This window comes from Globicephala melas, chromosome 3 (assembly GCF_963455315.2).
Source record: "Globicephala melas chromosome 3, mGloMel1.2, whole genome shotgun sequence".
NCBI lineage: Eukaryota > Metazoa > Chordata > Mammalia > Artiodactyla > Delphinidae > Globicephala > Globicephala melas.
In genome coordinates, this window is record NC_083316.1 from 150,721,260 (window position 1) to 150,747,740 (window position 26,481).

The 26,481-nt window shown below is 40.3% G+C and overlaps 1 pseudogene; it reads left to right on the forward strand.

Annotated features, from left to right (window-relative positions):
- Positions 1-7,468: 7,468 nt before the first annotated feature.
- On the forward strand, positions 7,469-16,530 carry LOC132597124 (UDP-N-acetylglucosamine--peptide N-acetylglucosaminyltransferase 110 kDa subunit pseudogene; annotated as a pseudogene).
- Positions 16,531-26,481: the final 9,951 nt, after the last annotated feature.

The following is a 26,481-nucleotide window of genomic DNA, read 5'->3' on the forward strand; positions in this document are numbered from 1 at the left end:
GGATTGTTTCCTTAATTTCTCTTTCTGATAGTTCACTGTGAGTGTATAGAAATACAAAATTTATATATAGAAATCTATTGTATCCTGCAAATTTACCAAGTTCATGTTTGAGCTCGAATAGGTTTTTGATGGTGTCTTTCAGATTTCCTATGTATCATGCCATCTGCAAACAGTGACAGTTTTACTTTTTCCTTTCCATTTTGGAGTCCTTTTATTTATTTATTTTTTCTTGTCTGATTGCTGTGGCTAGGACTTCCAAAACTCTGTTCAATAAAAGTGGTGAGAGTGGGCATCCTTGTCTTGTTCCTGATCTTAGGAGAAATGCTTTCAGCTTTTCACCATTGAGTATGTTAGCTATGGGCTTGTCATATATGGCCTTTATTATGTTGAGGTATGTTCCCTCTGTGCCCACCTTCTGGAGAGTTTTTACCATGAATCGATATTGAATTTTTTCGAAAGCTTTTTCTGCATCTATTGAGATGATCGTATGGTTTTTAGTCTTCAATTTGTTACTGTGATGATAAGAGACCTAAGACAGCTACAGAGGCTAAGTGACCTTTCCTTCCCTGAATGGGTAGGTATCCTTGTTCTGCCTTCTAATTGAGTTAGTATCTGAGTAAAGAACTGCCAGGTGTCATTTAGTTCACAATACACTGCTGTGGCAGTACAGAAATGAATTTGCCTAAGTCATTTGGCTTTTCTCAATTATAGTAAATGAATATACTGAATGAATACTTCAACTTAAGGAAATGTTCTTAAAAATATATTAATGTAGGCAACTTCAGTGGAGAACTGAAAACAAAACAAAACATTCAGGTAAAGGGCTGAAATAAAAGTACACTCAGTTGTATCCAGTTTCCTCTTGTAAATCTCTCTTTTTAATTTGAGTGGACAGTCACTTGAGAATATCTGACTTGGGGCTAAGGAAATCTAAGCCTTCTTGGCCACACTGTATTCTCTTATGTCATTTACTAAAGACACCAGTTGGGCTGCTGAAAAAAGAGTGGGAAAAATCAATCCCTCACATCCAAAGGGCGGCTCTTGAAAATATGTGTGTTGTTGTAGTTATTTTGCTCTTCTGGCCTCAGAAGTTCTAATCTTAACCTTAGCCCCTCATGGAGAGAGACTTTGTAAACCAATTCCCACATTACTCATTATGTGACCGTTGAAAAAGAGCAACCCAGCTCTTTTCCTGTGCTTTCAACCAGTTATCTTCTTCAAAAATCTGTTTGGATTGTTATACCTTAATCTTGCCTGGCAAGGGACTTATGGGAAGGTTCTTATGGTTTGAAAGTTTGGTGCCAGTATCTGCAAAGAAAGAAGAAAGATGTGTTTATCAAACATCCCAATAGTGAAGGTGTGTGAAAGCAACTTTTGAAAAAGTTAATCTGTCAGAGTTTTGCCGTATTATTACATTTTATTTTATTCATTGAAAATAAATAATTATCAATGAATCCTTTCTAGATTTTCTAGTTTCCCAAAGTTCCCTGTATTCACATTCTAAGAGGAAAAATGGTATTTTAAGTCACTGCTCTCCACCTTATATTATTTATAATCACTCCTCGTGACTTCTTCCTTCCAAGAAACGTGATCCTGAGAAGTGTCCTTTGTTTGTCTTTGTGGAATAAGTGATGAGGATGCATCCTGGAGACCTGTGAGATGTTCAACTTACGGCATAATGAAACTAGGATGGAGAGTTCTGGAAAGATCTGGAAAGGTGGCTGGTAGAGTGTGGCCAGATGTGGGAGAAGAGAGACGTACAGAGAGAGGGAGAGGAAATTTTCAGAGGGAGAAAATGAAACAATTAATTAAATAAGTTTTGTTGTGTGGTGTGGGACGCAAGCCTTTCTCTCCCCCTTTCCTTCACAATGTCTTTGTTAAAGACTGTGTTTTTCATTAGTTTTACTGAGATAGGATTTGCCGTTTTGTTTGGATACTGAGAATGGACCCATGGGAACAGTTACATTTGGGTTATCTCTGACTATCTTTAATGAAGAACATAAATATTGGCCACACTATCTATGCACATGCTATCACCATGCCTTTTTTGTTCTCTGTTCATATATCTAAGTCCTCTTCTTTCTTTAAGGTCAATCTCAAATCTCATCTGAAATGTACATTTATTGATAGATTCAACCCATAATGAACTGTCCCTTCTTTGTCCTCCTTAGGCTCTGATTATTTATAAAAACTCATTTTTGAACTTAGAAACTGTCCAATATGATATATTAGTTATTTCACCAGCATATGTTATATCCTCAACACAATTATACACTTTTGTGGGGCTGGGATCATACATTCTGTAATTTTTCTCAGTACTTACACTTACTTTGATAAAAAGCGCATTCATTCATCTAAACATCATTTATTGGGTGTTAATTAAATATCTCAACTCAGTAAATATTGTTTGAATGAATGCATGCATGAATGAGGGAGTATGCAATAGGTAACCTAATGTACCGCCCAATGTGAGAAAACCAAAAACATAAACACAAAAGCAAGCCAAAAAGTGGACCAGGACTTTCTGTAAAATATCCTGCTTTTTGTTGGATGATGCCATGAAAATCAAGATGCTCCTGAACGGTCTTAATAGCTGACCAAGAATAGTAGACAATTGGAATTCTCTCAGGCTTCTTCAACCCTATCACTGGACACATTTATACCTCTCCGGAATGGTATTAAAAGAAGAGATTAATAAAGCTTTTATAGATGAGTTGATAAATCTCTAAATATTTAAGTCTTCATTGCCTCCTAGGTTTTCTCTATTTTGGGTTTCCAAAAGATTTCAATAAACCACAGGATAATTAAAAATTAGACATTATCTTTCTTACCTTGACGTTTTTTGATGGTAAACACCTTTTTATTGTCTCCATAGTGCTGCCCGATTTCCACCAGTACAGTACTTAAGTGAATTTTGCTCTGGATGGTGGACTATATAAGATGTAAACGAATTGTTTGTATATGTTTTAGAATTCTTCAAAAGGGCCTGGCCATGGAAATGCATTGAATATTACTTAAATAACTAAAGTAACTTCCTCAGAATTATTATTCTATTCTGGTTAGGATACTATCTGCTCTGGTTTGTTAAAATTTCGCTTTAGAGTGGTTTTAATTTTGTTTCTGATAGGGTCCTAGGATTTATTGCCACGCCCATCCTGCATCTGTTTTTCTTTGAATTACTCTCCTTGCAGTTTCTGATTCATACAGGGCCTTACAGGTTAGTGACAACCTGGCCATCACAACGCTGGGAAGGACAGGCCTACTTTTCAGAGGTGTTGATGTTTTCCGTACCTGAAGGTTTTCAAGAGATACCAGTCTTCCTCACCACCTCCCTTGGCCCTCTTAATGGACTAAGCAGTTCCTCATGAAATTTCTGTAGGATATCTGTACCAACTTCTCAATATTGTTCCATCCTGAGTCTAAATTCCTGGCCTCAAGGTAATGTTAGATTTCTAGCTCCAGTCCCTATTTACATAAGGCCTATACTAAGGAACGGAACCCACAGACATCAGTCCGCTCTTCTTTCTCTGGATTTAATTTCTCTGTTACTTTCTGAAACATGCAGGTGTTCCTTTCTTTCTTTTAATCTCAGCTATGTGCTTTTAACTTTTTCAAAATTGACCCAGAATTTACATGTGTCTCCAGTAAGAGTACATTAAATTGAGCTTAGTCTGCTATTCTACTGGCATATTTGAGATCCAGATAATTTGCTACTTAACTGGATTCAATGACCTGTATATTTCAGGCATCTAAAACTCACCATGTTCCAAATTTCCCTCCTTATAGTTAGTAATTTTCTTGGGAATCTGGATGACATTAAATGGAATAAAGTTAGTGAGTGGTCCAGGAATGCCTGAAAGTTTGTTTGTCAGAGTGGCCAGGGAAAGTTAAGCAAGGAAGAAAAGCAAATGAAAAACAGAATCCCATTATTATGGCTGAGTTTACTCCCAGGATTCCATGCAGAGCTCTCTGTAGAGCTGGGTTGGGTTATAACTTATGCCAGAGCTCTACGTGGGGCTGACACCATTTCATGCCAAGCTCTCAGTTCTGGGCTAACGTCATCTCTGGTCCACTCTGTGGAGTGGAAACTTCGGAGGAATGGCCAATGTGTTCCGCGGCGTAGGAAGAGGGAAATTGTGAATGTGACTTTCTAAATTGTGGAGGAACTAACCACTGTAAATATGCCTTGAACTATGTTGTTTAATTTGACCAGTCAGATCAATGACATTCCCCTTGAATGAAATGCTGCTACGTATATGAGCAGAAAAACAAAACTGGTGTAAGGAATAGATAGCTAGTGGAAAGCAGCCACATAGCACAGGGCGATCCGCTCAGTGCTTTGTGACCACCTAGAGGGGTGGGATAGGGAGGGTGGGAGGGAGAGAGATGCAAGAGGGAAGAGATATGGGGACATATGTATAACTGATTTACTTTGTTATAAAGCAGAAACTAACACACCATTGTAAAGCAATTATACTCCAATAAAGATGTTAAAAAAAAAAAACTGGTATAAGGAGATGGAGAGACTGGGAGTCTTATTTTCCCACCAATTAACTTTGCCTCTGACCATGACCTTCCCTTTGAGTCTCCTAGACCTTGGGGATGATCACAACCCCTTGGGTTGGGTGACGGCAACCCCATCTTCACTAGAACCTCTATAGTTAACTTTTGATTTTTCCCACTCCGTCTATCCATCCCATGTATGCAGTCAGACATTTGATCTTGGACTTTTCCTGACAAAATGTGCTTGAATATAACCATTTCTTTTCACTCCCACTGCTACTATTGTCACTGCCTTAACTAGGGCTTTATCTTTAAGTTCTTTATATAAATATATAAATATCTATATATAAATATACAAATAAAATATAATATTAATTCTGATGATTTTAAAGTCTTTTCTTGAGAAAGACTTTTCCTGATAAAGATACACAATATCTTATATAAATATTTTTGTATTATCTGTTCTTAGAATTTTAGTCATATGATTCTACCTCTTGGTTTGTCTAGAACTTTTTGATTGAATGCTGGCTATTTTATTTGGCTTTTTTTGTTTTTCTCAGTGGAAACGTTGTTTTGCTTCCAAATATTTTATTCTACCTGGAAGTAGCAAATCTTCAAATTACAATTTTTTAAATGCTTTCAAATATCAATACTATAGGTGTCACAAAATCTAGAAAAATGACATTTAAAAATGAACTACTGCCAGATGTGTCTCTATAAAACTTTTCCCCCACTCTTTTAGCTATATATTCTTTAACTGCCTCCTCATACGACAGTTTATGTAGTTTCGAAATAAAATTTTAAGAAATAAACTTTGTAGTTTATAGACATAGATTTCTTGTAACATGGTTGATTAGAATTTGCTTCTAGTTATTAATAGTTTAGAAAAGTTTCTTTCAGCTTCACAATTTATTATTGATAATGTCACATTAATTTTCATTGTTAACTTTGAGAAAACCTCTATGGATTACTTCCTCATAAATATTTACTATTATAAATGCATTACTGATTTCAGTACTGCTATAGGTTTGTGCATTACAGGAATTCTGATAAAATACTCATTCACACCATTCCATTACACACATTGTTGATGGGGTATATTCTTTTATTTATTTATTTATTTATTTTTGGCTGTGTTGGGTCTTCGTTGCTGTGCGCAGGCTTTCTCTACTTGCAGGAAGTGGGGGCTACTCTTTGTTGCGGTACACAGGCTTCTCATTGCCGTGGCTTCTCGTTGCAGAGCACGAGCGCTAGGCACGCAGGCTTCAGTAGTTGTGGCTCGCAGGCTCAGTAGTCGTGGCTCATGGGCTCTAGAGCGCAGGCTCCGTAGTTGTGGCACACCGGCTTAGTTGCTCCGTGGCATGTGGGATCTTCCCGGACCAGGGCTCGAACCCTTGTCCCCTGCATTGGCAGGTGGCTTCTTAACCACGGCGCCATCAGGGAAGCCCCTGGAGTATATTCTTGACAGAAGAAAATTTCCCGTTTTGACTAAGCATTGATGAAAACTGAATCTTTGACTTATCTTTCACATGCCTGATGATTGAAATAATTTTCCACAGAATATTGTACTTTTCAGTTGGTTTTTTCTTCTTCAAACGCACATGCTTTGAGAGCTGTGAAGTGCAAGACATGGCTATATTGTAAGGTGGTTTTTGTCCTTATGCTTCTGTGTCTTGTGCTAGTTAAGTCAGTAGAGTAGTCAGTATGAGTACTGGAAGTTATTCCTGTAATGGGATAGTATATAGTCAATTACATATGGTGGTGTCTGAAAATCACATAATAGCCTCACTTAAAACATCTCCTTAGGGCTTCCCTGGTGGCGCAGTGGTTGAGAGTCCACCAGCCGACGCAGGGGACACGGGTTCGTGCCCCGGTCCGGGAAGATCCCACATGCCGCGGAGCGGCTAGGCCCGTGAGCCATGGCCGCTGAGCCTGTGCGTCCAGAGCCTGTGCTCCACAACGGGAGAGGCCACAACAGTGAGAGGTCCGCGTACCACAGAACAAAAGAAAATCTCCTTAGCCAGATTTCAAAAAAGCCTGTGGCCATTCTAATATGATCCAACATAGCGGAATATGATAGAAGGAAAATTGGCAAAGAAAGAGACGCTGGTCTTACCTGATGGAAGTGAAAATATCTCACTTTTGACAATTTTGCAAAAACCTATAATTACATGAATTAATTTCTAGGGTTCTTCATAGGACCTAAAAAGGAACCCATAGAGTTGTGGAACAACAATAGAAGCTTCTGTGATGAGAAGCCCTGGCACCGCAACAAAGAGTAGCCCCCGCTCGCCGCAACTGGAGAAAGTCTGCACGCAGCATTGAAGACCCAACGCAGCCAAAATAAAAATAAATAAATAAAAATAAATAAATTTATTTTTAAAAAAGTAATACTCAGGTTTGAGGCATGAGAAATATGATGAGGAGAAATTAGCTAATCCTTTCAGAACTTTTAACATATCAAACTCAGTCTCTAAGATTTTAGCATTATATACAACATCGGTTACTTATTAGTGGTTTGGGAAGGCCAATTTAAAATTTTCTGATCTTACTGTATTGAAATTCACGGCCCTAATGTTTTCCACATTGACTATATGAATGATGAAGTAAAGTCAATCATGTATTTCCTTTCCAACTGGGCAGAAAACAAAATTTTGAAAAGTGTTTGGACTACTGACTTTTGATTTCTTCTAAGGCAAGTGTATAGGTAATTTTTATTCCCTGATTAGGAGAAAAATGGTGGAAGAGGGCAGGGTTAAGAATTAAGATTTCAAGAGCGTGACAGTTAGACGACCAACCAGAGTTCCTAAGGTTCGGTGCCTGTAACTGTCGCCGCCACTTAAGCCTGCCAAAGCAGTGGTACGGCTGCTGCCCTCATATTTGCTACCTCTAGAAACATTCTTGCCAGTAGTGGCGGCAGCGGGACTCAATTACCCCCTTTTCTCACTCTCTCCAGAAGCTCCAGATGGCGTCTTCCGTGGGCAACGTGGCCGACAGCACAGAACCAACGAAACGTATGCTTTCCTTCCAAGGGTTAGCTGAGTTGGCTCATCGAGAATATCAGGCAGGAGATTTTGAGGCAGCTGAGAAACACTGCATGCAGCTGTGGAGACAAGAGCCAGACAATACTGGAGTACTTTTATTACTTTCATCTCTACACTTCCAGTGTCGAAGGCTGGACAAATCTGCCCACTTTAGTACTCTGGCAATTAAACAGAACCCTCTTCTGGCAGAAGCCTATTCGAATTTGGGGAATGTGTACAAGGAAAGAGGACAGTTGCAGGAAGCAATTGAGCATTACCGGCATGCATTGCATCTCAAACCAGATTTCATCGATGGTTATATTAACCTGGCAGCCGCTTTGGTAGCAGCAGGCGACATGGAAGGGGCAGTACAAGCTTACGTCTCTGCTCTTCAGTGCAATCCTGATTTGTACTGTGTTCGCAGTGACCTGGGGAACCTGCTCAAAGCCCTGGGTCGCTTGGAAGGAGCCAAGGCATGTTATTTGAAAGCAATGGAGACGCAACCGAACTTTGCAGTAGCTTGGAGTAATCTTGGCTGTGTTTTCAATGCACAAGGGGAGATTTGGCTTGCAATTCATCACTTTGAAAAGGCTGTCACCCTTGACCCCAGTTTTCTGGATGCTTATATCAATTTAGGAAATGTCTTGCAAGAGGCACGGATTTTTGACAGAGCTGTGGCAGCTTACCTTTGTGCCCTAAGCTTGAGCCCAAATCATGCTGTGGTACATGCCAACCTGGCTTGTGTATACTATGAGCAAGGCCTGATAGATCTGGCAATAGACACCTACAGGCGAGCTATTGAATTGCAACCACATTTCCCTGATGCTTACTGCAACCTAGCCAACGCTCTGGAAGAGAAGGGCAGTGTTGCCGAAGCAGAAGATTGTTATAATACAGCTCTGCGGCTGTGTCCCACCCATGCAGACTCTCTGAATAACCTAGCCAATATCAAAGGAGACCAGGGGAACATTGAAGAGGCAGTTCGCTTGTATCGTAAAGCATTAGAAGTCTTCCCAGAGTTTGCTGTTGCCCATTCAAATTTAGCAAGTGTATTGCAGCAGCAGGGAAAACTGCAGGAAGCTCTGATGCATTATAAGGAGGCTGTTCGAATCAGTCCTACCTTTGCTGATGCCTACTGTAACATGGGAAACACTCTAAAGGAGATGCAGGATGTTCAGGGAGCCTTGCAGTGTTATACTCGTGCCATTCAGATTAACCCTGCACTTGCGGATGCCCACAGCAATCTGGCTTCCATTCACAAGTATTCAGGGAATATTCCAGAAGCAATTGCTTCTTATCGCACTGCTCTGAAGCTTGAACCTGATTTTCCTGACGCTTATTGTGATTTGGCTCATTGCCTGCAGATTGTCTGTGATTGGACAGACTATGATGAGCGAATGAAGAAGTTGGTCAGCATTGTGGCTGACCAGCTGGAGAAGAATAGGTTGCCTTCTGTGCAGCCTCATCATAGTATGCTCTATCCTCTTTCTCATGGCTTCAGGAAGGCTGTTGCTGAGAGCCACGGGAACCTCTGCTTGGATGAGATCAGTGTCCTTCATAAACCACCGTACGAACATCCAAAAGACTTGAAGCTCAGTGATGGTCGACTGCGTGTAGGATACGTGAGTTCTGACTTTGGGAATCATCCTACTTCTCATCTTATGCAGTCTATTCCAGGCATGCACAATCCTGATAAATTTGAGGTATTCTGTTATGCCCTGAGCCCAGATGATGGCACAAACTTCCGAGCGAAGGTGATGGCAGAAGCCCATCATTTCATTGATCTTTCTCAGATTCCATGCAATGGGAAAGCAGCTGATCGCATCCATCAAGATGGTATACACATCCTTGTAAATATGAATGGTTATACCAGGGGTGCTCGAAATGAACTCTTTGCTCTCAGGCCAGCTCCTATTCAGGCAATGTGGCTGGGCTACCCTGGGACCAGTGGCGTGCTTTTCATGGATTATATCATCACAGATCAGGAAACTTCACCTGCTGAAGTTGCTGAGCAGTATTCTGAGAAACTGGCTTATATGCCCCATACTTTCTTTATTGGTGATCATGCTAATATGTTCCCTCACCTGAAGAAGAAAGCAGTCATCGATTTTCAGTCCAATGGGCACATTTATGACAATCGGATTGTGCTGAATGGCATCGACCTCAAAGCATTTCTTGATAGTCTCCCGGATGTGCAGATTGTCAAGATGAAATGTCCTGATGGAGGAGACAATGCAGACAGCAGTAATACAGCTCTTAATATGCCTGTCATTCCTATGAATACTATTGCAGAGGCAGTTATTGAAATGATTAACAGAGGACAAATTCAGATAACAATTAATGGATTCAGTCTTAGCAATGGACTGGCAACTACCCAGATCAACATTAAGGCTGCCACTGGAGAGGAGGTTCCCCGTACCATTATTGTAACCACACGTTCTCAGTACGGGTTACCGGAAGATGCCATTGTGTACTGTAACTTTAATCAGTTGTATAAAATTGACCCATCTACTTTGCAGATGTGGGCAAATATTCTGAAGCGTGTTCCCAATAGTGTACTGTGGCTGTTGCGTTTTCCAGCAGTAGGAGAACCTAATATTCAACAGTATGCACAAAACATGGGCCTTCCCCAGAACCGTATCATTTTTTCACCTGTTGCTCCTAAAGAGGAACATGTTCGGAGAGGCCAGCTGGCTGATGTCTGCTTGGACACTCCACTCTGTAATGGACACACCACAGGGATGGATGTCCTTTGGTCAGGGACACCCGTGGTGACTATGCCAGGAGAGACTCTTGCTTCCCGAGTTGCAGCTTCCCAGCTCACTTGTTTAGGCTGTCTTGAGCTTATTGCTCAAAATAGACAAGAATATGAAGACATAGCTGTGAAACTGGGAACTGATCTAGAATACCTGAAGAAAATTCGTGGCAAAGTCTGGAAGCAGAGAACATCTAGCCCTCTGTTCAACACCAAACAATACACAGTGGACCTAGAGCGGCTCTATCTACAGATGTGGGAGCATTACGCAGCTGGCAACAAACCTGATCACATGATTAAGCCTGTTGAAGTCACTGAGTCGGCCTAAATAATGACTGTGTGCACAGGAGAATTACCCTGTACCTGAGCCTCAACCTTCTGGGGGAAAGGGAACTACTTTTTCCTTATCTGTACAAAACCATGTTGCAGATGGGTGACAGACAATGATAAGAAATAGCACAGCCAGACTTGCTTCCTGCATGATCATGATCATGATAGGGAGAGACACAAGAGATGGGAAACTGCTGTTCCACAAGGAGTCTCCATAGAATTTTGCAGCAGCCAGGTGTCTGGAAGGTCTGGAAGGTAAGTCTGGAAGGTCTGATCTCCCTTGGTCTTCCATGGGATGGATGGTTAGTGTGGAAGGGAGATAGAGATTGCCCAGCCGTTTTGTGATTATCATGGATTGATTGAGTCTTCTGGATTAATATTTTTCTTTATATTTGGGGTATTGGAGCTTTTAAAAATGTTTGGTTTCAGGTATTTTTATTCATGTGAAGTGTATATGATTCTCTTGAGATAAGGTTTTAAGCTAAAATATTCCTTGTTTTAGTTTCTGAACTCTACAGATAAATGGGGACTTTGCTGGTGTAGTCTTTTTATAGGTTTTATAAACCACTTGAGCCTATATCAGTCATTTTAGTTTCTGACATAATGTTTGGAACTATCAGTGCCTTGTTGGTTTATAGATGATGGCTTAAATTCTTTTCCTGGTCCGTTTCCTTCTTCCCCTCCCCCCACTTTAAAAATTCTCCTGTAACTTGGCTAACAAAAAACCAAGTCTGATTCAAAACCTCCCAGAGCGTTTCTCTTAAACGCATCATCTGGTGCCAAATGAAGATCCTTAGGAGTGATTATTAATTCTGAAGGGCACAGTTGTGGTACTGTCACTGATGATAACGACAATGGATTTTTGGCCCAGAGTTTTGACCTATTTCACCAGTGTTTTACCGTTGACTGCCCCTCTGTGCTGCTTCCAAAAGTGATAGTGTGTGTTAAGATTTTTACTTTCATTTCTAAAGTTTTTTTTTTTTTTTAGTGAGTCCTGTTCTTCCTTTTTCTTTCAGCAGAAATGAAATCCCAGGTAAGTATAAGTATTCAAATATTTGATCAGTAAGTCACAGTTATCTCCAGTACATTAAATAACTTTCATCAAAAAACATGTTATAGGTAAAAAGCTCTGAAGGACCAGCTATGTATATGATAATTATGTTTCAGACCTTCTAGGGTATTATATATAATAACTTGTCTTCTGGACGTGGTCTTGAAGTCTTTATGGATCCAGCCTCAGTAGTAGTGAACTGCACTGCTACTTGGTTTGGAGTACAAATTAGACTTTAGCCCTCCTGGAGGTTGAGTTTTTGGTATTGAAAACCATAGGAGTGAAATTATTGTATTTCAACAAAGGATCGAGGGCTTGAGGCTTAAACAAGGCAACATATGTGTGGGAAGCAGTCAGCCTTGAGAGCAGGTAAGGACATGCCAGGCATGAGGCCGCTGCTCGAAGGGACTGTCCCTACTTGTTCCCCTCCTTATTCCATTCCATGGGAGATAAATCACCAGGGCCCAGAGATCAGAAAGAATGTAAAATGAGACAAGCAAAGCTGTCTCCCCCCTGCACATGCAGGTTATTTTTGATGCTTCTGGGTTTATGGGTTTCCTCCCAGGGAAGTTAACCTTGAGCCGAGACAGTCTGTAGGTAATGTAAACCACCATCTGGCAGCCTTCCGATTTCTAGTCTATATAATCTGCAACTGTAGCATAATACAATTTGCCTTGCAACCATCAGTTGTCTTGGTCCTTCTGACCCCATCCGTCGGTGCTACTTCAGTTCCTTACCCCTTCCCTTGTGACCCTGGGCGGTGAGATCCTCTTTCTCCGGCTGGTCCGCGGCAAGTGGCACTCGAACAGGGACCTGAAGCGTGAAGGCAATTAAAAGAAAAAGAAAGTGCAGGTAAGAGAACCCTTATGCAAAATATGTGTGGCCACCAGTAAAAGTGAAACTAATAGAGGCATAAGGCAATAGTCAGAAGTAAAATAAGATGGGGCCAAAGGGCTCAAAGGAGTGTGAATTATTTGCTCAGGTTTTACTTTCGATGCTTAAAGCTCGGGGTAATAAAGTTTCTACCTCACAGTTGACTGAATTTTTACAGCATATCCATGGTGTATCTCCCTGGTTTCCTGATGGCGGCTCTGTTGACATAGAAATCTGGCAGAAAGTTGGAGAAGATTTAAAAAATTATTATGAGTCTCGAGGGCCTACTCATACTCCTGTTGTTACATATAGTTTGTGGAATCTGATAAAAATATGTTTAGCTGCTTCTCATGATAGTGTTGATTTGAATGTAAAGTCAGAAAAACATAAGCCTCTGACAGAAGGAGAGACTGTATTATCAGCTACTGTGTCGCCACTTCCTAAACCGAAAGAGCTAATTAATTTAAATAGTTTAGATGAAGAGGAACATTTTGACTTAACAGATGAGGCTTGTAAACATAAAAGAGAGAACTATCCTGAGGATGATTTTCTAATGGCTGTGATAGATAAGTCAGTGAAAAAGCTGCAGGTTAATAAGGACTGTCTTGCTCAAAAATCTACATCTGTAAAAATGCTCAGTCCCTTGCAGCGCGCTGTACAACGAGCCATAAAACGAGGAGAAGATCCTATTTTCTGTTGTCCCGTCATAGAAAGACCTGGTCCTAATAATCCTCAACAAGCTACTAGGGAGCATCAGGCTCTCCCTTTGAAAGTTTTGAAAGATTGAAAATCTGCCTGTGCTCAATATGGGCCCACTGCTCCTTTTACTGCTGCTATGGTTGACAGGAGAAGCTCTTCCCCCCGCTGATTGGAAGTCTATTGCACGAGCTTGTTTAAATGGTGGAGATTATTTAATATGGAAGTTTGATTTTTATGAACGGGCTGCTGAACAAGCAGAAAAGAATGCTGCCCATAATATTCCAGTTGATTATCATATGCTGATTGGGGAAGGACAGTATCTTTCTTTGCAAGATCAATTAACTTATCCCTTTGTTGCTTATCCTCAAATAAATCATTTGGCATTACAAGCCTGGAGGAAATGACCTTCTACACACAAAACTGAGGATCTTTCAACAATTCGACAGGGACCTGATGAACCATATGCTGATTTTGTAGATAGGTTGTCACAGGCAGTGGGGAGACTCATTGTGGACGGACTCACTGGTACAATTGTAGTTAAGCAACTTGCTTTTGAGAATGCTAATAATGCGTCTCAGGCTGCGATTCGACCTTGGAGAAAACGGGGAACATTGGAGGATTATATTCGCCTTTGTGCAGACATTGGGCCTACTTATATACAGGGTGCTGCTGTGGCTGCAGCATTAACTAAAGTGGGGTTTAAAAACAATCAAAAGAAAACGAAGACTTGTTTTAAATGCGGAAAGGCAGGTCATTTTGCTAGCGAATGTAGATCTTTTAATTCTAACCCTAGTCCTTCCTTCCCTACTCAGAAACCTCCAGATGGTCAGAAAATCCCTGGTTTATGCCCTAAATGCAATAGGGGAAAACATTGGGCACAAGATTGTTGCTCAGTGGCCCACAGGGATGGGCCACCACTGTCGGGAAACTCCTCCCGGGGCCTTCCCTGGCCCCAACAAATAATAAGGGCAATGTCTGTGTATCCTCCTCAAATTATCAATCAGACATTAACCAAAAACAGAAACATACAATATCCTCGCTCTCCAGAGCAACACCAGGAAGCGCAGGACTGGAGCTCAGTACCTCCGCCCGATATGTATTAACTCCTGAAATGGGTCCTCAGGCCCTCTCTACGGGCATCTGTGGACCTTTACCCAAGGGTTTGATGGGACTATTATTGGGAAGAAGTAGTGTCACCATGAAAGGTTTAACTATTATGCCAGGAGTCACAGATTCTGACTATGAAGGAGAAATAAAAGTCATGGCACAAACTATTAAAAATATAATAACTATTTCTCCTGGTGATAAAATTGCACAATTGCTACTTTTGCCCTTTGTACTTCATGGACAAATTTTACAACATCAAAAGAGAGAAACAAAGGCTTTTGGATCGTCTAATGCTGCCTACTGGATTCAGAAGATAGGGAAAGAACGTCCAGAAATGAAATGAACCATTAATGGAAAGGTTTTTTCAGGTTTGTTAGACACTGGAGCTGATGTCTCTGTTATGACGCAGATACACTGGCCTAAACGTTGGCCCATTAGTCCTACTATTACAGAACTTCACGGAATAGGACAAAGTTCTTCTCCTATGCAAGGTAGTCAGTTATTATTATGGCAAGATAGTGAGGGCCATTCAGGATACTTCCAGCCTTATGTTTTGCCTGGGCTGCCTTTAAACCTCGGGGGCCGAGATATATTAAAAGAAATGGGAGTATTACTTTATAGTCCAAATTCTCAAGTCTCTAATATGATGTTGGATCAAGGATTTCTTCCCACAAAAGGGCTGGGAACAAATCAACAAGGAACTGTCCATCCTATTGATGTGAAAATAAAAAATGATAGACAAGGTTTGGGTTTTTCTTAGGAGCCTTGGATTCTCCTCCACTCACTGCTGATCCAATTACTTGGCTGCCTGATGACCCTGTATGGGTGGACCAATGGCCCCTCACAAAGGAGAAATTAGAAGCTGCAGAACAATCAGTACTGGAACAATTAGGGCATTTAGAAATTTCCAGTAGTCCTTGGAATACTCCTATTTTTATTATCAAGAAAAAATCTGGAAAATATAGGTTATTACAGGATCTAAGAGCTGTTAATAAAACTATGCTAATAATGGGAGCTCTTCAACCAGGCCTACCCTCTCCAACAGCCATACCACATAATTATCATCTTTTAGTTATAGAGTTAAAAGATTGTTTTTTCACTATTCCTTTGTTTCCTGAAGATAGAAAACATTTTGCTTTTAGCTTGCCTGCCTTAAATTTTAAGGAAGCCATGAGGAGATTTCAATGGAAAGTATTGCCTCAGGGCATGGCAAATAGTCCTACATTATGCCAAAAATATGTGGCTCAGGCCTTGACTCCTGTGAGAAAAAGGTTTCCATCGTTATATCTCATACATTACATGGATGATATACTTTTAGCCACTGATAATATTTCTTTATTAGAGACTGCTTTTCAATTTTTACAACAGTCCTTACAATCATTTGGCTTGGTCATTGCCTCAAAAAAAATTCAAAGACAATCTCCATTTTTATATTTGGGAAAATATATTGATAACACTACTATTAGGCCTCAAAAACTGCAAATTCGAGTTGATAATTTAAAAACATTAAATGCTTTACAAAAATTACTTGGAGATATTAATTGGCTAAGGCCTTCCTTAAAACTTACTACTGCTCAATTACAGCCTTTGTTTGATATTCTTAAAGGTGACTCAGATCCTTCTTCTTCACGCTCTATGACTCCAGAAGGATTTCAAGCTTTACAAATAGTCAATAGATCTATCAGTTCTACACAATTAACTAGAATTCATACTCACCTTCCAATTTTCTTAATAATTTGTCCAACTCCTCATGTGCCTACTGCCATCTTATGGCAAACTGTTGGAATTATTGAATAGATCCATATGAAAACTACACCCTCTAAAGTTATTAACCCTTATTATGAACTTATTAATAATTTAGTAATGCAAGGTAGAACTAGATGCTTACAACCTATAAGTATAGAACCTTCTCAAATTATTATCCCTTATTCAGTTAGTCAACAAAATTGCCTTTTTCAACATAGTAATGAATGGGGTCTTGCTCTTGCAGGATTTTCAGGTACCTTGGAATGCCATTACCCTGCTGATAAATTGATCCAGTTCAGCAAACTTAACTCATATCTTTCCTTCTATAATTAGGCAACAGCCTGTTCCTCATGTACCTTTGGTTTTTACGGACGGTTCTTCTTCAGGAGTGGCTACTGTAATCATTGACGACGGAACAAACCTCATTAAAGAAACTTCCTTGACTTCAGGAAGGAAGTTGAACTGTATGTTGAACTGTATGCTGTCATTATGTCTTTTAAACATTTGCCTTCTATGTCTTTAATTTGTTTTCTGATAGTAAATATCTTATTAGCTTGTGATTTCTTCTGGAGACTGCGACCATAGGACATACTAATAACCCTGAATTATCATCCTCTTTTCGTTTGCTTCAACAGCTTATTCGTTCCCATGATGGTCCTGTTGCAGGTCTGTATATCCGTGCTCATTCTAACTTGCCTGGTCCATTGACTAAACTTAATGCGACTGCAGATGTTTTAACTCGATCTAAACGTGATCTTTATCCTGTACATTTTCCTCCCAAGAATAGAGTTGAAGTTACTCCTCCTCCTCAATCTCTTTTCCCTAAAGCAGGACATGTCCCAATTTACCATACTCCTCCTTTCCGTTCGTCATGCTGTCAAGAATGGCTAATGTACTGCATTCATTATCTTCATACTGTTGATACTCATGGTCCATGTCCTGGACACCCGCATATTATGGTAAGTTATGATCAAACTGCTTCACAAGCAGCACAGCCGTTGCACGCTTTACACCGTCAGTCGGCGGCTACATTACACACACAATTTTCCCTTACTCGTGAAGCCGCCCGACAAATTGTTAAGCAATGCCCACAATGCTTACCTCACCTTCCTGTTCCACATTATGTTGTTAATCCTCGTGGATTATTACCTAGACATTTATGGCAAATGGATGTTACTCATATCCCGTCTTTTGGGAAATTACAGTTTGTTCGTGTCACTATCGATACTTACTCTGGTTTCCTCTGTGCTACAGCACAGACCGGAGAAGCTACTAAACATGTTATCACTCATTTTTTACACTGTTTTGCTTTCATGAACCTTCCCAAAATTATTAAAACAGATAATGGGCCCACTTACTCTAGTGCTGCTTTTGCAACATTTTGTAATTCATTACAAAATTACCCATATTACAGGCATTCCATATAACCCTCAAGGACAAGGTATTATAGAACGTGCAAATAGATCTTTAAAGCTAACTATTGAAAAAATAAAAAGGGGGGAATTGTATAGAACAACGCCACATAACCTTATAAATCATGCTCTGTTTATTTTAAATGTTCTCACTGTTGACAAATTTGGCTGCTCTGCAGGGGGAAGGTTGGTGGCTGAGCCAGGATTGGCCTCTCAATCTCCGGAGGTCCTCTGGAAAGATCCGTTAACCAGCACTTGGCGTGGTCCTGATCCTGTGTTGATTTGGGGACGTGGTCACGTGTGTATGTTTCCCAGATCAGCGCCTGGACCTTGCTGGCTTCCTGAGCGCTTAGTCAAGCAAATAGATGGCTCGCCACAGCTCACAACTAGTTCAGAAGATGAAGAAGCTCTGCACCTCTCTCGAAAATTTGACAGTGTTGATTCAGAAAGAGAAGAGGAAGAGAAGACCACTTGCCAGGACGACTCAAAGGAGTGATGTTCCAACTTGGGGACAAATTAAACAACTGGTTTCATGAGCTCAAGAGTCAGTGAAACAACAGAATAATCCTGTTACACCTGTAACTTTATTTTTGGCTATGTTGGCAACCATTTTACGTGTTCCCTCTGTTAATGCAGCAACTTACTGGGCCTATGTACCTGATCCTCCACTATTACAACCCATATCTTGGTCTGAAGCAGAGTTTCCTGTATTTTACAATGATAAGTGTTTATGGGCCTCTTATTGGGAATATAAAACAAACCAATATGTCTGTAAATTATACTAAGTGGTTTAGTACCCATCCTGTCTGTCTTAGCCCATTGAATCTGGAAACTGGATGTGTAAAGGCTATTAGTTATGAGCATACAGATGTTTATGAGGGAACGGATCAATCAATTAGTTTGTCAGGCTCTCCAGGCATCCTTCGTTTTACAGGAACCAACATTACTCTTACATGCCCGGCTACCAGCCGACGAGAGGATCTTAAGGATACCATCATTTGGTATAAAATGGGCAACCTATTAATATTAGAGGTCGAATCTCATACGCCTCACCACTTAGGGATTCCGCTATTACTATAGCCAAGGTTACAGGTGAAGATTCAGGAAATTATTTCTGTATGAAGCGTTTACTTGGAGGACAAGGGATATTTATAGCTGGACATAAGGTTACTATGCTTAACAGAAAATCAAAAAATCAATTTCCTCCCCTTATGACCGTTAACTTTCCTGGATCCAATTTTGAACATTGCAATGCATCTTGGAATAATAAACAAATATACCAAGATGTCAATTCTTATCTCTTCTATTCCCATCATAGATAGGTTTATCACATTTCAAAAGAACTGGGATATATGGAAACTAGCTCTAACTTATTCCAATACACCTGTTAGAACTTGTGTTGCTCCTCCATATACACGTTTGTGTGGTTCTATTAACATTGGTAATTCTTCCAAAGGAGGATATAATATTAGCTGTGTTAATTGTACTTTTAGCAGTTGTATGTTCCCTTCTGCAGGAACACAATCTGTGCTTATACTAAAGCAACCCATATATGTTATGGTGCCTGTACATCTGAGAGAACCTTGGTATGAAGATACTGGAGTACAGGCATGGGTGGAACTCTCTAAAGCCTTGCAGAGAAGGAGACGCTTTCTTGGGTGGCTAATAGTAAGTTTACTTGCCTCAGCTGCTCTGTCTGCTACCGTGGCTACTGCCGGTCTTGCTCTTTCACAGAGTATTCATCATGCTCACTTTGCTAATCAGTTATCTCAACATACCAGTCTTGCTTTATCTTTACAAAGTCACATAGATTTACAGATTAATAACAAGTTAGATGAATTTAAAAATGCAATTTTGGGGATGGGAGATCAGACGGCAGCATTAAAATTGAGGATGCGTTTAGCTTGTCATGCAAAGTATACATGGATGTGTGTTACTCCTTAAAAGTACAATGACTTTATTTGGGAATGGGAAAAAGTAAAAATGCATCTGCTGAGTGTTTGGTCAGATAATATTAGTCTTGATCTTAAGAAATTAAATGCTGAAATTCAGGATATACAAAATGCACATCTTGATGATATTTCGCCAGAAGATGTAATTCAGACTTTACTGGACCATTTAAAGTGGTTAAACCCTCAGTCTTGGATTACCGGAAGGTTGTCAGGATTTATTACCCTGGCCATAATTTGCCTATTATTGATATTAATCTTCTCATGTCTGTTTCGTATCCTCATGCAACAGTAGACTACTCTCGGCACTAAACTTCATGGAATTATTTTGCAGCAAAAGTTAAAAAATAAAAAAGGGGGACCTGTGGGAAGCAGTCAGCCTTGAGAGCAGGCTACAGACATGCCAGCCATGCCGCCACTGCTCGAAAGGACTGTCCCTACTTGTTCCCCTCCTTGTTCCATTCCATGGGAGATAAATCACCAGGGCCCAGAGATCAGAAAGAATGTAAAATGAGACAAGCAAAGCTGTCTCCCCCCTGCACATGCAGGTTATTTTTGATGCTTCTGGGTTTATGGGTTTCCTCCCAGGGAAGTTAACCTTGAGCCGAGACAGTCTGTAGATAATGTAAACCACCATCTGGCAACCTTCCGATTTCTAGTCTATATAATCTGCAACTGTAGCGCAATAAAATTTGCCTTGCAACCATCAGTTGTCTTGGTCCTTCTGACCCCATTCGTCGGTGCTACTTTCAGTTCCTTACCCCTTCCCTTGTGACCCTGGGCGGTGAAATCCTCTTTCTCCAGCTGGTCCCCAGCACACATGAATATATGTTTTTGTCTTGCTGTACTGCACCTATGCTGTCTAGTAACAGATATTTTGTCTGCTAGTAGTGTTCTAGATTATGTCTTTCCAAAGCGCTGAGGCAGTGCACCTATTCTGTAGTTGCAGCTGATGCCTGAATGTATCCTAGCTGACAAATTATTGATTAATAAGAACTTGAATTTCTGAAAGATTTGTACTGTTAACCAAAATCTGAGCAAGGAGTCTCAAATGTAATTCTTAGCCAGAATTACATGTTAATGAACCATTTAACAGTGTAAATCAAGGAACATCAGTGTAAGGATTTCTTTTAATTTATTTTTTACCTGCTTGAAATATCAGTTAAAGTTTGCCAGCTTGGTTGCAGATGAACGGACGTTTGAAGTTCACCAAACTACTTAATGTGGGATAGGATAATAGACTTCCAGCGCCCTCAAGGCTGTGACCTTGCAGCCATTTTACATAGCACATCCTCCTCCTATAGGGATGAACTTTTCCCTGGCCCGAAAAGTGGCAGCTCTGTTGAAGCTTTGCTTATTGTAACAGGCTTCTGTTTCCAGGTTACATGTCTGTGGAAGACTTAATTCTGAATAGAGATATAGATATTACTGGAAACTAATTGTTTTTTCTATTATACTCTGCTTTATCAAAAAAGTAAAACATTTAAATTGTGCTACAGAAATTCAGATGTTGTCTTGCAATCTTTAAACAGTAAATGAATGAATTGCCCTTAAAATAAAAAAGAAAAGAATTAAGCAGTTAAGCTGTTGGTCCCACATCAGACAAATTATCCTTATACCTCCTGTCAATATTGTTAACAGACTGTTATTTTATTAATCCTTATGATCCCGTGAATCTTTCTTTCATGTGTCAGGGCACAGCAGGTGAGAGAGTGGATTTGTTAAGCTGGGTGGGTTTATCCTTCTTTTATGCGTTCATTCAATTTTATGTTCATTTACTTATTGTACACACATGGCAATAGAAGCTGCTAAAGCAATCATTGCTATTCTGCAAAACAACAAGGCACAGAAGCAGATGTCTTATTTCTGAGATTTCTCCCCCCAGGATTGTTATGATTAAAGATCCTTTCCCCCCACTCCCTGGAGAGGACAAGGGGCTACTCTCTGGAGGTTTTTTAATGACTTGGGGAAAGGCTCAAATATCCCCCCACTATGGTAATCCACCCCAGGGGCAAACCACACAAGAATATAGAAAAATGCAAACACATGTCTAACGATAGAAAGCATATCAGTGAAGGGGTGGAATGTGTGGATAAAAAGGGGCTTTATGAATGAGGCATAAAAACACTTGCAAGTGATGGATATGTTCCTTTTCTTGATTGTGTTGGCAGTTCCATGGGTATATGCATATTTCAGAACTTAAATTGTCTTTAAGTTTGTGCAGTGTACTGTGTCCATTCTATTTAACAGAGCCATTAAAAAAAGGCTAAGAACAGACGTGTGTCTCAACAAATAAATGTAGCAAAGAACAGAAAAGTCAAGTACAGTATGATCTCTGTCAGTTGAATTTTCCTATATTTTATTTCCCTCAAAAAATATATCCCAGTTCTTAAAAGAGATGGGACTCTTAATAAAAGGTTAAAAAAAAAAAGGATTCACTGGTATTTCAGCAATAGTTTTTGATATCCCTCTAGCAACATGTTGTAGGAAAGGAGAAAATAAAACTTACCTTACATCTACCCAGAACCTCTATGGCTTCATTGTGCTTGAGGATCCCAGCCCCACTGTAACCCATCAGAGGCTCTAGTACATGTCTCTGGTTGCACTGATACCCAATGGCAACAGTGGTATCTGGTGATAAGTGGTTTGCCTGTGGCTGCTGGTGACTCTGGTGAGATACCTTCTCAACGCTTCATGCACAGTGAGACTGTGCAAACATAGCAAGAGCAGGAGGGAAAGAAAATTGGAAGTTCTCTGTGGAGATTGAAAGATTTTGTTGGTGTCACTATGGTAAACATGACATATACAGAAATCATCTTTTTTCAAAGATAAATGCAGTTCTAATGATTGTAGCATCTCTTAAATGCTTAAAAGACCCCTAAACTATTGCTACCAAATTTCTTGGGCTTAGGAAACCTCTCTGGATTGAATAAAGAAGAATTGTTAACCATTGGCAGAAGGTCATCATTTATATAATATGATCTCATATCCCAAGGGAGATTCTCTTAATTTATTATGTTTAATTGATATTTCCAGTGATTCCAAAAAGAGAGATACATAAAAGTGCCCTCATTCTCAAGTAATTAGGAGATTAGGCAACTGTACTAGTAATCCTAAACCTCATATTTGAAATGCTTCCAGATTTAAGCCTTTTGAAGTGCTGTGTTTTCTCTACTTTAAAAAAAAATCAGTATTTAATTTTCTTTGAATCACAACTGTCCTACAGGGGATGAATATGCTAGAACAGATAAGTATCTATTTTCAAAGGGCTTTCTACTTCAAGTTTAATAGTCTCCCAAAGTTTATATAAGAGAGTCCCAAGCTGTTGCAAAGGTTTGACAAGCACGTTTCTCCACAGTTCTGGGATTTATGTTAGGTAGCTTTTCGTTCAGATAAAGAAAATTTACTGAGTTCCTAAATAACCAGTGATTCAGGTTCTTATTAATATTCTTAGTGGTAGTAAACACTCTTTCTTGCTGTTCTGCCTTAGAATTCTTCATTCATTTTCTTCTTCAGGGACTACTTGGCCATTTTAAAGGCACATCAAGTTCGTTCTTTATCATTTGAATTTGTATTATCACTTTTCTCGTTTTTTGTCTCCTCTATACCGCCTGATTCACTTTGGCATATTTACAGTTTGTTCATTTGGTAACATCAGGCTGCATCTGAAGGAAGGGCATGTAAATAAACCAAAGATAATTGTGTGTGCAGTAAGCTTAGGCTGTTTGCACACTTGTATCCAGCCATTTTATGTATTTTTATTGGTCACGCTTCAAAGATTTGCTAACATGGTTGAACTTTTACTGAGTAGAAACCTCTGGCTGCCTAAATCATTCACCTGATACTCCTGATTCTCAGAGGTAGAGAGAAGGTTTTTACAGGTCCAGCACCAGGTTGACCTCCCTTACCCCACCCCTCCACCCCCCCTCCCCCGCAGGGCCTCTGAGCTCTATTGCATGAAGCCAGTGCTGAGCAGGCACCTAGAAATGGACAGTCTCCCAGCAGGGAGAGTTATGGCTGGAAAGTACCCCCTTCCTCATGACTGACATCAATTATCCTGACCCTCCACACTACATTATTCCTCATTCATGTGCTTACTATGAAGTGATTTTCCTGTGTATGGGCCCCAAATACTCCAGAACTCTGCTTCCATAAAATAGTCATAGGTTGCAGTGCTCCTCTCATAAAAAATAGTATTTTAGATGGGAACAGCCAAAGAGTTCACATAATCTCTGCAGCTAAGGCTATAAAACACAGGCAAGCAGGATACATCTTTAGGGATTATGTTTTTAAACAGTTTCAAGACATCTGGCCTTTACTTCTCCAAATATGAATTATTTTCAGGCAAATTTCAAATTGTATGACATCTTATGGATTCCATTTTGTAATTACCTACACTTTACCCCATGGATTGACACATTTTACTGAAACCCAGAATTCTTGTTTAGTTTCTAATAAACCTCATGCAACAATAGCTACCTTCAAACTCCTCCTGCCAGGAGAGTTCTGGGGATGTGTTGTTCTTGGTTTCTTTCTCGATTATTAGTGTTGTTACTTTATGTCTCACCAGTCCATGAGGAGGAGCCTAGACCTGTACTTAGAGACCCTGATTCTTGGGCTTCTTAGTTGGGTGAATTGCTTTAATATCTCTGGAATTTAGTTTCCTCATCTACAAAATGGGAATCAGAACACCAGGCTGCCTAACATATAGGATTATTTTGAAGGTCAAGGGAAACAATGCACTTACAGAGGTTTTGAAGATGGTCGTGTGCCGTAGGAGCACACACTATCATTACTACTACTTTATTATATTATTCTTCCTCCTGTTTCTACCACACTGCTAATAATAACACTGGGTGAGGTGCTGTCCGGAAAATATGCTCATCATCTTGAGTGAGTCTGACCTGCTTTGCACAAGATGATATGACATTTTATATGTCTTCGTTTTTGTTGAGGAATTAGTTTCCACTTGAATTTTTATGTATCAATACCTATAAATGACTGTGGAATGAAGCCTGATTAGAGAACAAAAAGGAAAATGGTATTTAAATTCAAGGAGCAAAGAGAATCAAAATCAAGAAATGTATAAAGGGTTCAAACCTGCTAGAAGAATTCTATATTTTTATTGTCTTTTATATCAGACAATGGTCCTAGATGAGATTAGTCATCTGATATATTTATTGTGATTTCAACACTCAAAGGGATCCACTCAGCCTCTGTTTATCAGTGGAAGAGAAAGTGCACACTGGGCGGAACCCTTTGTGAGGCTCCATCCGTGAAAATCATAACATTGCTCAAACACCATGTACACTCCAAATCTTCGTAACACCTTTTGTTCGATGTAAACAGTTTCCTGGCAATGCTTGCCTGAAATTTATGAGCAGCTTGACACTCCAGTTTAGCCCTGGAGGACATCATTAATCACTCTATTATAAAAAAAAAAAGCAGAGATAATATGTGTGTCTATACAGTATGCATGCTGTGTAATAACCAAGGGCACAGGGTAGTTTACAGGCTGGTGATGGGGAAGCTCTGCTTGCACACAGCTCCGCATCAGCCCCACACGTGGGCTCTTTGATGACCTGCCACCACAACATCATATATGTGGCCTCACACGGGAAACTCTGCCTTCACATTTAGCACCTGTTTCTCCAGCCACAGATTATGAAAGAGAGAGCTAAGCCTCAGCGGGTGGGTTTCATCGAGACAGACACGAAGCTGATGATCAAATAAGTCTGCAACACCTGAGCTTAACAGGACAGGTTACCTGAGGAGCAGGCAGTGGGAAGAGGTAACCAGCTCAGGGTTAACCTGCTGTCGGGGGCTCGAGACAAGTGAGACCACAGGGAGGCCTGATGGAAGCCGCTGCTCAGCCATGACAAGGAATGAGGACCTTCCTTTAAGAACTGATTAGTGGTTTGTCCCTGTGAGGACCTGTAAGTGATTCGGAGCTCTGGCCACAATTGTTCACCTGGGATCGGTGACCAGTGTAGTGTATGCAGCTCCATGGACCATTTCCTTTCCCATTGTTGGGCAATAACATGACCTGAGGAGGAGCTGTTGTTTTTCTCGCAGAATTTAAAAAAATATTTCATAAAAAGGATTTGGCTTTACAAAAAGTGAAGGAAGTATTGCTTACTCTATATCGTGACTTGCTTGAGAATCGAGGAATAAGAATGTTTGCCGTATGAGAAGCTGACATCTGCAAACAGCCTCCCCACTTCCACCCCCCTCCCCAAATCTACCAGCTTCTGGCCAGTCCAGAATTCCACTGGCGCTCTCGTACAGGCCCTTTTTCATTGCCGAATCCCAGACACCCGTTCAATTATTAAAGAATGGCCTGTTATATTTAGTACAGAGGTGGCTGATATTGCTGCCAGTTGTCCAATTTCGGTTTCCTGTGGTTGATTTTCATGCATGAGGAACACACAGATGCTGGGCAGGTGCCAGGGCTCCATCAATCTCCCCAGGCTGCCTCGACCTCAGGATATGTAAGAGTAGCAGATAAATTGGAAGATCAATGACTTGTCCCTCCTGCCTCACGAGCTGCTATTGAGAAATTAATATGAGGATCACTATAAATAAAAGATAAAAGATGATACGGCTTACCATGTAAAATATTAAGGCTGGACACAATGTGCCAGAGGAATCTAAACCAAAAGCAAAGTAAATTAGCCCAGTAAGGGCCTTCCACCACCTTGCTGGAAATCCAGTCTGAGAAAGAGAGATGGTGCTGGAGTGTGGCAAGAATCTCTTACTAGAGAAAGACTTAACAAAATAGTTTTCCTTCTCTTTTCTGTGTCAGAGTGTCTCAGGGCTAGAAGAAATGGCAGAAATTATTCATCCCTAGACACCTTATTTTACATGAGGAAACTGAGGACCAGAGAGTTAAGTGGTTTGCTCAAATATTTGCAGCTAGCCAGTGACGGAGCTGCTAATGGACCCGAGTTCCAATGCTCAATCCTTTTTATCAAGCTATCTCCTATCACAAAGTCTCTTCATAAAGCTATCATTTTTGTGCTCTCTAGGCCTT